Source organism: Rhinolophus sinicus, linkage group LG10 (assembly GCF_036562045.2).
Source record: "Rhinolophus sinicus isolate RSC01 linkage group LG10, ASM3656204v1, whole genome shotgun sequence".
Classification (NCBI taxonomy): Eukaryota; Metazoa; Chordata; class Mammalia; order Chiroptera; family Rhinolophidae; genus Rhinolophus; species Rhinolophus sinicus.
In genome coordinates, this window is record NC_133759.1 from 90,959,639 (window position 1) to 90,975,344 (window position 15,706).

At 42.5% G+C, this 15,706-nt stretch overlaps 1 long non-coding RNA gene across 3 annotated transcripts in view; it reads left to right on the plus strand.

The window, feature by feature from the left end:
* LOC109457455 (uncharacterized) overlaps nt 1–3,359 on the plus strand; it is a 611,744-nt gene extending 608,385 nt beyond the window's left edge. Inside the window, exon 10 of one of the 3 annotated variants that reach the window (XR_012489845.1) lies at nt 2,285–3,359. This is a non-coding gene — a long non-coding RNA (uncharacterized LOC109457455). The remainder of the gene's footprint in view (nt 1–2,284) is intronic. The other 2 variants (XR_012489844.1, XR_002139027.2) reach the window with 2 other exon arrangements.
* The last annotated feature ends 12,347 nt before the right edge of the window (nt 3,360–15,706 follow it).

The following is a 15,706-nucleotide window of genomic DNA, read 5'->3' on the forward strand; positions in this document are numbered from 1 at the left end:
TTAAAATGCTCTTCCTCCAGATAACTATATGGTTTGCTCCCATTTCTTCTTTCAGGTCTTGGCTTAAATGGCACCTTCACTAAGTACTTTAAAATGACCTCCCCTACATACATGCACATTATCTATTCCCTTTCCCTGCATTATTTTCTCCATACCATTTATTACCCTTTAATATATAATTGACATGCATTTTCTGTGGTGTCTGTTCCCCTCAACTAGGTAGCATAGGACGCAAATTCCTTGAAAACTGTTTTGTCTATTTCCTTTACTGCTACATCCCAGAGCTTAGAACAGTGCTGGAAACATTGCTAAGTGACTGTTTGTTGAATGAATGGTTGGATAAGTCTTAGTTCTTACCCAGAGAGCGGTAAAAATGACATTGCAGTTCTAGATTCAGCTTCTAAGTGGGTTGGTGGTGTGCTGCCAGGATCAGTATTGGGAACTGTAGCTGTAACCCCATTGGTTATAGTGTTTCTATTTACTTGGGAGATGAGTAGAGTGTAGAGGTTGTGTGTGCAGTCCTGAAGCCAGAAGACTTGGTTATGGATTCTACCTTGTGTCTTATTTTTTTCCCTCATCTGCACAATGACATTAATAATATTACTACCTGAGAGGGTGACTCAGTAAGTTAATACACACAAAGTTCTTAGATCAGCACCGAACAAGTGGTAGTACTAACAGCAATGGTTTAGAGGATAAAGATAAGAGTCACACTTAAGTTCATTAAGAGACATCAAAGATGTTGGTCAAAGGGTAGAAATTTTCAGTTATTAGATGAATGAGTTCTGGGGGTCTGATGTACACTGGAAAGTTACTGTGAGAGTAGAGCTTCAATGTTCTCAACTTAACAACAGCAAAATGGTAATAGAGGTAAAGGATGTGTTAAGTAACCTTTTTGTAAGCATTCATAGATGTGTATCAAATCATCACATGACATATAACATTGTGTAACTTGAAGATTTACAATTATATCTCAATAATGCTAGGGGAAAAAGAGGTCAACAAGATACTATGGAAGACTCTGATAACCCTTTCAAATAAAGCAACTTAAAATGTATGCTATAGTCGATGAAATATATCTTACTGACATTATCTGGAGACAACATCTATATCATAAAATGACCTGTGAGTGTAATATACCAGCAACATTTATTGAGTACTTACACAGGACTAGGCACTGTTCTAAGCACTTTACGTGGATTAACTCACTTAATCCTCACAACAAACCTATGATATATGTATTGTTACTAGGCTCATTTTAAAAGATGTGGAAACTGAGGACACAGAAATTAACTTGCAAAACTACCATACAGCTATGAAGTGGTGAAACCAGAACACAACCCTGATCAATTTGCATAGCTACTGTAATAGAAGCAAAAAAACCCCACAAAGGATCTTTCATGGAATACTCCTGAGGTATAAAGACATGCATTCGATTCACTACCTAAAGACGTAGGTTACTGATAACAACCAGAGCATGGCCCAAATGCAAATCTATCCCATAAAATTTTCAAGTGCAATAGCTCTCAGTGTGCGGTTATGACACTCATGTTTTCAAACAATCGTGAGATGGGCGCTTGAATAATTTTTCCTCATAATAAAGTACTGAAATTTCAAAATGATATAAACATTAGCATGGAGGTAAGGTTATCACAGAAATTATGCCACTGCTACTATGTTATGCTTTCTAAATAGGAAAAGAAAGGAATGGAGTTACAGCAAGGAGGTAGAGAATCAGCCTTAATGCCACAACCACCTTAGGTGGGGAATGATTACCAGTGTGTAATTAATAACTGTGGCGATTACAAGGTGTGATCGTATCTTTATATCAATTTTTGAGGCTTCATCAAGACCCGGGGGTACCCATGGGAAACTGTCCCTTACTAGAACAACATGTGTTGTATGTGTTATAGCAGAAGAGGTTTGAGACCTCCTGGGCCTGGTGGTGAAGTGTAAATAAGTGTAAGAAATTGCTTAGTTAAGGCTTCAGGAGTTCAGGAGTGCACTTCAGGAGTTTGGGATGTAGTTGAAGAAATCGGGTCTTATGTTCAGAGAACACACAAAAAGAAGTACTGATTGTAAAGACAGTTTAGAGAGAGGAGAGCTTGTGGCTGTGTGACGGTCACTAAAGATGTTGTCATCAGGACTTGTGCTGAACCCAGACAAGGGAATAAAAATATATGCGCAAAGGGAGGCCCAGGACCATTTCTCTCCAGACCCTAGTAATCCCAGCTCTGCCTACCCCTTCCTCATATCCTGCCACCATCTAACTGTGTCCTTTCAGCTTCTCCCACAGACTCACCGTACCTTCAATGTCTTCAAGAAGTGTTGACTTCCGGTCACGATGGCAGAATAGGCAAATGCTGTGTTCACCTCCTCCTACAACCACATCAAAATTGCAACTAAATCATAGAACAACCACCACCGAGAAACACTTGAAGACTAGCTTAACAGAAGTCCTACAACTAAAGATATAAAGAAGACACAACTGGTATGTGAGGCAGATGCGGACCGGGTAGTTACCACACCCACGGTGTGGATTAAGAATCATGAGGGATATCTGAGCTGCAGAGGCCCCCACACAGGGCTCCGCAGCTCAGGGAACCAGTGCTGGAAAGAGGCATCTTCAAAGAAGCTGGCTGTGAAAACCAGCAAAGATTGCATCAGGGACGGAGGGCTGCTGGAGAGACAGACGTCCTCTTAAAGGTCCAGCACACAGACTCACTGTCTCTGGGCTTTAGCACAGGGGCAGCAGCTCAAAAGATGCTAGGGACATCCTAAGTGTCCATCAACAGACAAGTAGATAAGAGAGAAGCGGTACATATATACAACGGAGTATTACTTAGCTATAAGAAAAGAAGAAAATCTTGCCACTTGCGACAATATGGATGGACCTAGAGGGTGTTATGCTAAGTGAAATAAGTCAGAAAGACAAGTATCATATGATTTCACTTGTATATGGAATCTAAAAAAGAAAATAAATAAAACATGCAGATACGGAGAACACATTGATGTTTGCCAGATGGGCGGGAGGTTGGGAGGCTGGGTGAAAAGGTGAAGGGATCAAGAAGTACAACTTGGCAGTTATATAGTCAATAATATTATAATAATTATGTACAGCATCAGATGGGGACTTCATGGGGTGGTAACTGCGTAAGTTATATAAACATCTAATAACTATGTTGTGCACCAGAAGCAATACAATATTGTGATGTCAACTAATTTAATTAAATGTAATAAAAAACAAATTTTAAAGAAATGTTCATCACCTTCTTACTCTAGTAGAAACCTGGATGGCCCCTGAGGACACTGCTCCCTCGAAGCCTTCTCATTGGCTGGTTTTCTCTCCCCCACATCTCTCATACAAGGGGCCTGAGGTTGGGAAAGTGTCCTTGCTCTTTACTGTTACTTCCAGATCTCCTACTGAATCTTACGTATTATTGTGCTCAGATACATTTTACTCCCTCCTTAATTCATTTGTTAGATGACTCTGTGCGGCTACCCCTACACGTCTTAAAAATTTTGGTTCACTTTCCATTTAACCTTTCTCCTGGATTACTTTTTAGTGAAATAAAAATTCACCGGAGGGGATTTTTCACCTACCCGTGGCCTTTTAATTTCCAAATTGTTCCTTCTCATTCCCTAGACTTTATGAGTAGCAATAACTACAACGTCTCCATCATCTCATTTTCAAACATTTCATCTGCAAACCACCATCTCCTATACCTCTAGCTCATTTCATTTTGTAAGCTGACTTCACCATTGTTGATCCCACAGTGATCTAAAGTCCCTGCTCTTAGTAAAGGAGAGTCCATTTTATATTATCACGCACACACCTTCCCTGGTACCATAGAAGAAGTGCATTAAAAGTGAAAGACGAAGGACCTCAGCAAAAATGGCAGAGTAAGGATGTCTGAAAATCCTCTCCTCCATAAAAGCAACAAGGCACTAGCATAAATTGTCAGAATCAACTTTTTCAGAACTCTGGAAATTAACTAAAGTCTTACAGAAACCCTAGAAATATTTATTTAAGAACAGCTGAATCTAGATAAGAACAATGAGCATTATGTCATTTGAACTTGTCCTACCGTGTTTCCCCGAAAATAAGACCTTATAAGGGTCTTAGATTAAGGTTTGCTCCAAAAAGCGCATAAGGGCTTATGTTCAGGGGATGTCATCCTGAAAAATCATGTTAGGGCATATTTTCTGGTTAGGTCTTATTTTCAGGGAAACACGGCAGTACTTGCATACCCGCCCCAGTAATGCATTAGCCTTGAAAACCAACAGCCTGCAATCATGGTGAAAAGCAGCAGCCTAACAACCCTGGAGGGAACAGAATGAGATTGGAGCTCTTTCAAAATCCCATTATCAGAGAATTTGTCATTATTTGACCTGTTTGATGATTTCCTGGGAGACTCTACTAGCAGACTATCTTTATTTGATATAAGTGGAGCTCAGTGTTTGAGGCAGTGGGTAAGAGTTGGGGCAAATAATAGGCTAACCAAAAAGTTTAAAAGGAAATCTGGGGAATGAAATGTCCAAAGGAGGCTTTGAAAAACACTGACGTTCATATTCCACAGAATCTAGAAAGTCACACATGTGCACATGCTAGGGCGACATAAATACTCCAACACCAGAGAAGGCCCTGGACTCTTATCTCCGGATACCCTTGCATTTTAGCAGAAGCAGGAGAAGCAGAAGGCTAGGTCAGGGTTGTTAGCTGCTGGCAGAGTGTCAGAGGTGAGCCCCGACACGTACACAGAGCTCGGCAGCAACAACCAGAAGACTTGTCGGTTCTAAGAATTTAAGGAAATCTGTCTCCAGTCATTAGCTGACAACTAATTTCATTGAGCAGGGACTTCAGTGGCTATAAAGAATGAACTGAGAAAAGTCACTAAACAAATAAACAACAACAAACCCTGGAGAGGAAGGAGAATCTGATTCCCAGAGCTGCCACATTTACTTAAAATGTCCAATTTGAAAGAAAAAAGCATGAGACTTACAGAGATACAAAACACTATAGCACGTATACTATGTTGAAGAAAGAGTGTCCAACAAAGACTGTCCTTGAGGAAGCACAGATATTGGATCCATCTGAAGAAATAATGCCTAAAAGTATAGCTAAGAAGTTCAATAAACTCCAAGAAGGATAAACTCAGACACATAATAACCAAACTGTCAAAAATCGCAGACAGACTCTTAAAAGGAACAAGATATAAGAAACTGATCATGTAGAAAGGATCTTCAATAAGTATCACAGGCTGATTTGTCATTAGAAACCATAGAGACCAGAAGGTAGTGAGATAACACAATCAAACTGCAAAAAGAAAAAGAACTCTATATCCAGCGAAACTGATGTAGGTGATGTTGGACCTGCCGGCAGTTTCTGAGTGTGGGCCGGGATCTTGTCTCGTGAAGCCGAAGAATGGAAACACGGACCAGGGAGTGGCAAAAATGTTTTAAAAAGAAGATAGTTTATTAGAGGCAGGAGAAGAGGTTGCAGCTCCCGAGAGGGAGGGGGTCCCGAGTGGGGGGTGCCCCATGACTGAGGCAAAATCTCCTACTTTTATACCTTCCCTTGCCTGCTTGGGGAAGGGGAGCTGTTTGGAGAAGGGAACTTGTTTGAAGAAGGGAACTGGCGCCTTCTAATGAAATTCGTCTACCAGGTTTGTTCTGCTTGCCCATCCTAAAGGAATTAGCAAAGTAACCCACTCTTTATCTATCAGATCTGCTCCATTTGTCAGGCCAAAAGGAATTTTATGATTAACCTCAAGGCCTTGTTACATTATATCCTGGAGCGAAGGAGTGATTTCAAAACCAGAAGTTTTAGGATATGGCTGTCCTTGTTTATTCCACCAGGGACCTCCCTATCTCCCTAGGGACATGCTAACTAACCTGTATCAAAACCATCCTCCAAAAATAAGGAGAAATTTAGACATTCCCAGATGAACAGCTCTTGTCCCTCTTAAAGGACCATCTGGAAAAAAGTAACATATGATAGACCTTCCATAAGATCTTAATTAATGTAGACATTCTTACGGCATTATGCGTGGCTGATCCCAGAGACCTGCCTCAGAAATTCATAGAGCTTCAGAATTAGAAATGAGCCTGGAAACCATCCACCAGCTTTTCCCAAAGCACGTTCCCGGTTCCCCAGGCTCCCGAGGATGCCGCATGGATCACGGCGGGAATTAGAAGGGAAGAGAGAGTATCCGGGACTTGGGCTCCTCTAACCCTCCTTCCAAACTCAGTGGCTTCACCTTCTTGTGTTAGAGATAAAGACTTCCATGGACTATTCCATTAAACAAATAGTCCCTGCTACGAAGAAATAAAACAAAAAATGTCTTAAAAACCACTGCTCACACCCTGAGTGGTGGGAGACTACCCGAAAAGCATAACTTTTCAGAGATGAATAGTTTTACAGTAGGTACTAGGAATTACACATAAACGAATGCTGCAGCCCTACACCTGAAACAGCCACAGAACAATGGCACCTGGAGATCACTGGGGGAGAGTCAAGTGGAGAAAGGGATTCCTTCAAGGTCACATGATAACAGAGGGCAGGAACAGGGGGCCACTGGCCAGGTCTCCTGGCTCCCTCTGAAGTGTCCCTTTCACTCTGCCATGGTTCTAGGATTGAGCTAGACCCAGCCAAAACACAGAAAGCACAGTAGACGTTACTAAGAAAGAAGGAGTATCAAAGGACATTAGCATCGATGTAAAAAAAAAATTAACTCATCCAAGTCCCTTGAGCAGAATCTTTTTTTTTACAGACAACGTTGTGAGGGGCTACCATATAGCGAACAAATGAAAGTTGAACTGCTGTGATGGCAAGGGGGGCAGGGGTCAGCTGGAGTCAGGGGGTTCCCATCCTATTTGACCTCTGTCTGTTCTCTTTCCACTTTATCGTGGCTCCTGAATACCTCAGTAGAACTCCTGGCCTCTAAGTGACGTGATCTAATGAAATGGAACATACCAACCCTCAGAATGGCACGGCCCCTTTGGTGTTATAAGTGGGGTAGCTGTAAAATAAGCCATCTCATCCTGCCAAACCAAACTACAACACCGCCTTGGAAGGCACCTGCTGTTCTTAGAAACCAGAAAGTTTAGAAACAGAAAGCTTTGGGCTCGGAAGGTACTCTTTCTTGTGATATAAATTTGAGCCCGATAGCAGCCACTGATTTGAGAGTATCCAGGGGGTTCAGGCCTCGCTTAGGACATTTATCTTCACACATGAACTACTATGGAAGGGAACGTGCTATCACGCTGGGGCAGTTGATCCTACAAATCAGACGATTGACAAAGCAATTTACATTTGTTGACCCCCTTCCTTCTTCTTTGAGCTGATAACCAGCTTTCCACTTACTAAAGTGGCAAGAAGCAGCAAGTTTGGGAATGAATTAGATTACCTGTTGGAATGTATACCTCATTTGAACTCCCCCATCCTTACTTTTTAAAAGGATTTAAATTCTATTCTCTCTTACTGACTGGGTGCACTGTTGACCATCCCTCCAAAATGAGTCCCTTTTCAGAGTTTAGCATCATAAAGCCCAGGAAACTGTAAAAGCAAGCAGTCCCCAGTCTATACCCAAGCCCTTGTTTGCTGGCTTTCCCATTCATTGCTCTCTCCTCTGCACCATCTGACCACCCCAACTGCTTCTGACACCCTCTCACCACTGGCCCGTCAGGCGCTCCAGAGATGCTCAGAAAAAGCATACTTGGAGCTGCTCAGTCTCGCGAGTCAGAAAATCTGATTAGATTTCCATGCTCTCCAAATACAATACTGCATGTGGTCTGCCAAACAAATCACTGGGCACTTTTAGTATATGTGCTGCCAAAACGAGCACGACTAGGCACTTTTAATCAGTCATTTCACAGCGGAGCTCCTGGGTCCCCGGGCAGCAACCGCCTTCCAGAAAGGAGGCATAGGAAGTGCTCATGGAGAAGTAACCAAAGCTATGTGGGGCCAGGCCTAGGACCGTGTATCATTGAAGACAAAGCAAGTACAATTTCAGAGTACTTCAGAGTTTACAGAGCACATTCATGCTCATTATTTCATTTCAGGTTCTAAACAGAACTACGAGGTAACATACAAAGGAAATATTCTTCTGATATCCATTTTCCAGTTGTTAAAAAATTGTGTTCACATAGTGGAGAGTTGCTAAGCCAGTTTCATGCAGTAATTCACAAGGCTTAGACTCCAAGCAGGGGATTTTGCAATCCCAAATCCCGTGTTGCTGGCATTTTCCTGCACAATGCCAACGCCCTCCGTCGCTAACGGGAGCAGCTAGCCCGTGGTGAGGTCTACATGCCAGGCGCCCTGCACAATGCTCTTCCTGCATTATCGTCACAGACACCCACCCTGTGCGGTGGGTCCTGACATGTCCCTGTTTAGCGCAGTGTAGCTCAGACAGATTACAACATGTCTACGTTTCCGTCTCCAAGCTTAACCGTGGTCTTCAATTATAATGCTAAGCTGTCCTTACCTATTACAGCTACGACTTATTAACCGCAGGGAAAGGATGACCCACACATGTGATTTCTCAGGCCTACCCTGGAAGATTACAGAACTGTGTGGGTGTCACACATACCCCCCTCTCAGCAACTCCTAAAGGGGCAGCTCCTTAGGAGGCTGGAGAGATGGCAAAGGGTAACCACGGAAATAGGGTTATAATTCCACGTCAGGTAACCAGTCAAGAAACGTTAGTAATAAGACAGCAATCCTTCTACATTAAATAAGAATACTGCTCTTATCATAGCCCTTCTTCCACTCTCCCAGTCCCCACAGTATACCCGGGAGAGGATGTCACCAACTTTGAGGGGCAGTTATAACCTTAGGAAGAAGGAATGGAAAGGATTATTGTGTTTTGTGTGGCCCTTAGATCTGGATGGTGCACAGCTGAATCCTTCTATTGCGTCTACTGCTTGAGAGGTCTTTTTGATTCTAACATGTTGGAATATAAGGTGGGAGAAGGCTAAGTAGGAAGAGAAAGAGGCAGTTTGGGGAAAGGACTAGGAGGGCAGGTAAGTGTACGGAAGGGGAGGGGTAGGCATAAGTGCTTCTCGAGCTGTCTCTGTTGGTATTTTGAGTGAGGTGGGACATTGCAGGAAGGGGCACCTTCCAATTGTGGTAGTTTGAACTGAGCAGGCCATGAGAACTGGCACCGTCAATCGAATCCTGTTTCTTTTCATTCTAGAGAGTAGAACAGGAAGTCAGTTGGGGAAATGATTGTCATTACAGCTGTTTTTGTAAGGAGGCATTTCTTTAAAGAAGTGAAAGTATACATCGGAGGATGAGGCTCTCGTGCTTCTGAATGCCCTTCCCTCCTCACCATCCCAAGTGTCATGCCTCCGTTAAGGTCCCCTGATGCCAAGGAAGCCTTCGCAGCTCTTCCACCTGCTCAGATAACCCCAGTAGCACTTATTGTCTGAACCTAACAAACAAGTATGGGTTATATACACTTCCATTCTTCTCTAATTATTGATGTAGTCTTGTAATCGCCACTAAACCTCGAATCCTGAGCACAATGATCATACCGTCATCCTCTTTTTATTGCATCTTATGTCACCTGTAACTTATTGGGGCTGGATACATAGTGATAAACAGGCCTTAATAAATGCCTCTTAGTTATAATATACATGTAAAACTTTATCCCAGAGTCACACATCTCACCCACACACACAGCCTATGCATACAAGTTCAAGTTTGGACAAATACCTATTGATGAAGGAAGAGAATTTGCAAGTGTAAGTTTACTATTCACATAATGTTTAATCTTCAATTCCTAAAGCTAATGTTTTCAGAAATAATTTCTTTCTAAAAAGAAGGCTTCTGAACATGTACACCTTTCAATGACATTTGTGGATCACATTTTGTTTTCTATGCTTATCAGGAAGCCTGCCTGAACAAATATTATGTCCTAGTCCAAAGAGCTTGTCATGTGGGGAGGCCTGCGGGGTGTCTGCTCCCGCTCCCCATACAAGAACGCAGGATACGGTGAGGCCAAAAAGGAACACCCACGGAGCCATAGGTAGGGGAGCCATACCACTACGGTCTCACTGGAGGCTGGGTTCACTGGACGTGCGACCTGCTGTTCGTTTTGTCTGCAACCCACCGACGACTCTCTTTCACTCTCCTCCACTCTCCTCGGCTCTCCTTCGTAGCCGCAGCAGTTATATTAGTGGCCAGTGGCTCAATGGCTACAGCTGACGGCCAATCAGTCACAGCTGATGGCCATCTACTACCCGAGCCAGCACCCCTCCACGTGAGGCCAAGAGCCTGTAAACTACTTTCTGGGCCTCTGCCCCCACAGAGCTCCAATTAAAGCAGAAGCCCTTCATTCAGCAAACTGGAAAACAGGCTCAAAGTACATATCCTTGGGGGTTAAATCAACCAAAAGCAATATATTGTGGATTAATTTGTGTCTACCACCGGAGGACAAGGTTTTTGCTAGACTTAACCAGTACTTTACATTTCTTAATTTCAGGGACCATTTAGGAAAATAGGCCCATACATGAAATATTTGTTTAAAAAAAAATAGCACAGGAGAGAACATACAAAGACTGCTAATTTGTTATTGTCATTCAGAATAAAGTCTTGGTGCCATAGCTTGGAAGCTCTGTAAGAAAGAGCGTGGAGATGGGCTAGTGCAAACTCGTGTAGAGGGAGAAAATGGAAGCTTGGAAGTGTTAAATGACCCACTCAGAGTCATACAGCTGCATATTCAGGAGACTGGTTCTAGTCTCAATCCCATCTCTAATGAGACACAAGCACTTAGGAACACACAGATGATAGATATTAATGTAAGGTAGACGAGGCTAGGACAACTGACATAATTTTTTACTTATATCCATTTACTGTGTTTCTTCAAATTAGGGGAAATGATTGGCCTTTTTAATTTTGGAAATGCTCTCTCCCAGGATACTAAAACACTATAGTAAATAGTCTGAGCGCTGACAAGCCAAAGAAGGCCTCATTCCTATTCATCAGATGTAAATGGAATGATTTGACTGCAGTTGTCATTAACTGGCTAATAACTATTTATGACCTCAGGGTGCAGTTTCTACCCAGTGAATGGGCTCCGTTGTGACAACACTGATGGTTTTATCTGCGCTGTTACGCGCTGGTGTCAGTTGCTTGCATTAGGGATGAGCAGGTTACGCTGATTATCTCCATAATAGAAGATCACGTTCCAAGGGCCTTCAGAAAAACTCTCATTAAACACATTTAGAGCTGTGCCTGAGAACAAGCCTTGCAGAGTGACTTGTTGATTGCCTCCAAACAACCCTCACGAATCACACTTACAGGAAATTGATCATACGTTTTCTCAGCCTCGTTTTCAAGCAATCGTGAAGCACCAAGCACTGGGAGTTTGTATCTGCTGACGCTCCTCAAGCAAGATTTTTCCACACTGCTTCCACTTAGCCTTGGAGATGGCACCCACGTCTTACACAGTTTTAAGAAACGTGCAGAGAGTCGATTCTAGCTCAGCTGGGCTCAGAGAGCAAAGCGCTGTTTCTGAATGGCTGGCCAGAATGTCATATAATTGGAATCATATAGTATATAGTCTTTTCATATGGCTTCGTTTACTCAGCAACATGCATTTAAGCTTCCTCCTTATCTTTTTATGGATTAATAGTGCATCTCTTTTATTGATAAATAACATTCCATTGGATGAATGTACCACAGCTTGTTTACCCATTCACCTATTGAAGGACATCTTGGTTGCTTCCATTTATTGGTGACCATCAATAAAGCTGCTTTAAACGTCTAATACCTAGAATTGTGACTATATTTAGCTGTGGAAGAAAATGACAAACTGTCTTCCCCAGTAGCAATATCATTTTGTATTCCCACCAGTAACGAATAGAGTTCCTGTTGTTCCACATCCTGGTCAGCATTTGGTATTGCCATTTTAAAAAACATATTTTAGCCATTTCAATAGGTGTGTAGTGAGTGGTATTTCATTGTTGATTCAATCTCTTCATTTTATGCCCTTGCTCACAATAGGAAAGCTCTTTCCCTTACCACGTCCTATGTCCAAACCCTTCAAAGCCAGTTTCAATGCCACTACTCCATACAGCACCTCTCCAAACATCTACCTTTTCTACCAAGTGAACTTTTTCCTTTTTTTTCCCCCATTTTTTAAATTGGTTTCAGGTGTTTTTCCTTTCTTAAATTTCTAATATTCTTTATCATTAAAATAAATCCTTAACATTTGAAAGAGACCATGAGAGCTCCAAGAATATCATCATCTTGCTTTCCACATAAATGTCAGAATTTTGAAAATTAAAATATTTTCAACACTTTAGCTGCCTATTGATAGGTCCTATACAGATGCCAATGAACAGAAAGCAACAAAGTCATGAGGAGGTGCAGGGAAGGCAGCTTGGCTCATTTACCGGTGAACGAGTCACATACCAGTCTTACCCCACAGGGAATTCAATCATCTCAAATTCTATCATGCCATGCGCCATTGCAACCAGTTTTGAATTGTTGAAGTAATGAATATTAAATCTGTGAATACAAAGTATCTACAGAATCTTTTCCAGACCACACACTTTTTTTTTGAAGTATAGTCATTTCTGCTCATGTCTTATTTTCCTTCTAGACTGTTAGCTCTTAGGGAGAGAATGTTTCTTATTAATTTTATATTCAGTAAATATTTCTCAAATAAATACAAACAGTAGTGCTATAGAGTTTAAAAAGGAAAAGCTTACTCTTTCATATGAAAGAATTATCTGTAGTTTGATTGCTTGAGATTTCAAGGAAACCTGAAAGAGAATAACCAAACTCTAAAATAGACCAAAATGTAGGCACCTTGTAGAGAAAGCAGTCCCTGCATTAATATCAAAGCCCTCAGGAGGGACCTGTGTTCTCTTTGTCTCCATGAAGGCTCTGTCTGGAGTGGGTGATGGTGCACAAGTGATCAGCTTGCTCGTTGCCATGGAGACTTAGCCACCCTTGCTGCAGTCAGCAGGTCTCCCTGCTCTGCCCCTGCAGACTGAAACCGCCCACCTGCTCTCTCTCTGTGTTTTCTACCTGGCACACTGCCTTTTATCACACACAAAGCAGAGATGAGAATCTGTCTATGCTGTGGATTAATCAAGTGCCAGAATATAGGTAAGTATATGTTTTAGGGGAAGGGAGATTGATAACCTCAGAAGATTCGGGGACATTATCTCTGCCACACAGCTAGGGATCCCACTGCACCTTTCTTTGAAGGAGCAAGACATCTGCAAGGAGACGCTTTTCAAGGAAATCCTCCTCTATCCCCCAAATGTGGCTCTATCTTGGCATTGTTTCTAGAACACAGGTGACCCCACAGGCCTAAGACAGTGCGGAGGTTGGTGTTCAGTAAAAAGAGGCCCTGTGTCAGTAAACTCAGTGTTCCTGGAGGTGTCTGATGCTTTGCACTTTCAGGACTAGTCCTGGCGATGGGAATGAAAGTGAACAAACCTCAGGTGGCAGATGAGGGGTTAGTATGGCAGACGAGGAAATGCCATCAAAGAGCTAGCATTTTCCTTCCTTATTTAACAGTATTTTTAGCATCAATTCACATCAGGCTCTGGGGACAGAACATAAATCAAGACAGATATGTCCTGACCCTCATAAATTAAATAGATCTTTAAATTCCAATTTGCTAGTTTTCCTTTGGGTTACATTATTATACTTAGAAAGCATCTATTACAATTCATATATTTCCTGGGGATAATTATTAACACAACCATCAACAATTCTAGTACATGATCTCTATATGTTTATGGCACTTTATAGCTTTCTCAAAATTGAGCATCTCCTAAAACAACCCTATGAAGTAGATTAGGCTGGAGTTTCCAGCTCCATTTTGCAGTTGCAGAAACTGAGGATCAGAGAGAGTACCTAACTTGTCTAAGTAAAAACATCAGTATTGCAAGGTGTGGCCAGAGAACCACTTACATTCAAATTACCAGGAGAGGTCCTAGTTGAAAATGGAATTTTGGGGTCAAGCCCAGACCTACTGGATCACAGTCTGTAGGGGTGTGCTCAGGAACTTTCATTTTTGATACTTCTAACTCTCCTCTGCCCACTGCCACACACCTTGGTTCATTCAGGATTTTAACTCGGGTCTTCTGAGCTTTTTACACGTTCTACCACGTCATGGTGAGCAAAGCGTGACCTGAGAGAATAGCTGCTTCTCAGGAACCTGAGGCAGATTGAGACTTTATGTATCTTTCTCAGTAGTTTCCTAGCTAAACGCTTCTGTGGAAATGGAAAGGAGGCCTTCAGAATGCTGACTCAATTTCCTCCTCATCACTACCCTCTGCCCCCAAAGTTTGACCCCTCAGAGCACAGAGCTGCAGTGAGCCGCTCAGATCACCAAGAGCCTCTTGTCTTTTCACTGGTGGCAGCATTTTGTCCCTACTGTTTTCTATGTTGACAGCTCATCAGCAGAGCCACTGGAAGGTGACAGGAACCTCACTGCTCAATTAAGGCTTACATGTCACCAGAGCATGAGGAGGATGAGCAGAAAGAGACCTGAATGGGGACAGCTGAAAGAAATGAGCTTTCCCAAGCTGATCTGCCATCCTTTAGCGGGCAGGGGCCTCCCAGGGTTCCAAGCATGGCGCCTCACACAGTGGAACACACTGTCTGTTCTCAAGGCCCCCGTTTTCCAGATTTACATGTATTGTCCTTCATGAATTATCGCGCTCTAGAAAGTAAGGAAATGTCCATTTAACAAATACTTATAGAGCATCCCTCTGCTGTGGATTATGGCTGAACAACACAGACGAGGACCCTGCCCTTGCAGTGTGGCACACAGGTTAGCAGGATTACAGACTTAAAAGTAATTTTTAAAAAATGCAGGATTCCACGGAGAAGTTTAAAAAGGTACTCTGACATCATATAGCAAGAAAAGTTACCAGCACTCAAAGTGTGGTCTGCCAGCCCCCTAGTCGGAAACCCCTGGGGATACTCATTAGTAAAAATGCAAAATGCCTAAATCAACTCCTATATACTCTCGAGATGGGCCAGGCAAAACTATATTTTTAAACAAACTCCTTAGCGCTTTCTTTTGTACACTGAAATTGAGAATCTTTGGGGGGGGGGTGCATGTGTGTGTGTGTGTGTGTGTGTGTATGTGTGTGTGGTGAGAGTTGGGGAGAAGCTGTCAAGAAAGACCTTTGTGAAGAAATGCTGTGTGTGCAAGTCAAGACTTAAAGTAAGGGGGCCTGGGCAAGAGCTTCCCGGGTAGAAGTGACATCACATGTGAAGGTCCAAAGTGAGTGGAGGGAGGCCAGTGGTCGTCTGTGGCGGGAGAAGAAGCGAGATGGAGAAAGGCAGATACAAAGCTGGGACTTCAGATGCAAGGGCATGTCAGTGTAGTTAAGGAGTTTAGGTTTTATTTTAAGCCACTGAAGGGTTTTAGGCAAAGGAGGACATAGTCAAATTTTCATGAGAAAAGTAAAAACATAGCATGAAGGGATGGGGGTCTTTAAAGTGGATTATGAGGAGGCTGTGGCCATAATCTGGTGAGAAGTAATGCTACCTTGGCAATGAGAATGGAGAGAAATGGATGGATTTAAGCGGTACTTAGGAAGTAAAATCAACAGGATTTAGTGTTTTTATAGACACAAAATGCCACGATGACCCATGTTACCCCACCCTCCAATTTTGAGGATAGCCATTTAGTTGCCTGGCTACTGCAGTGATGAGAACGTGTTC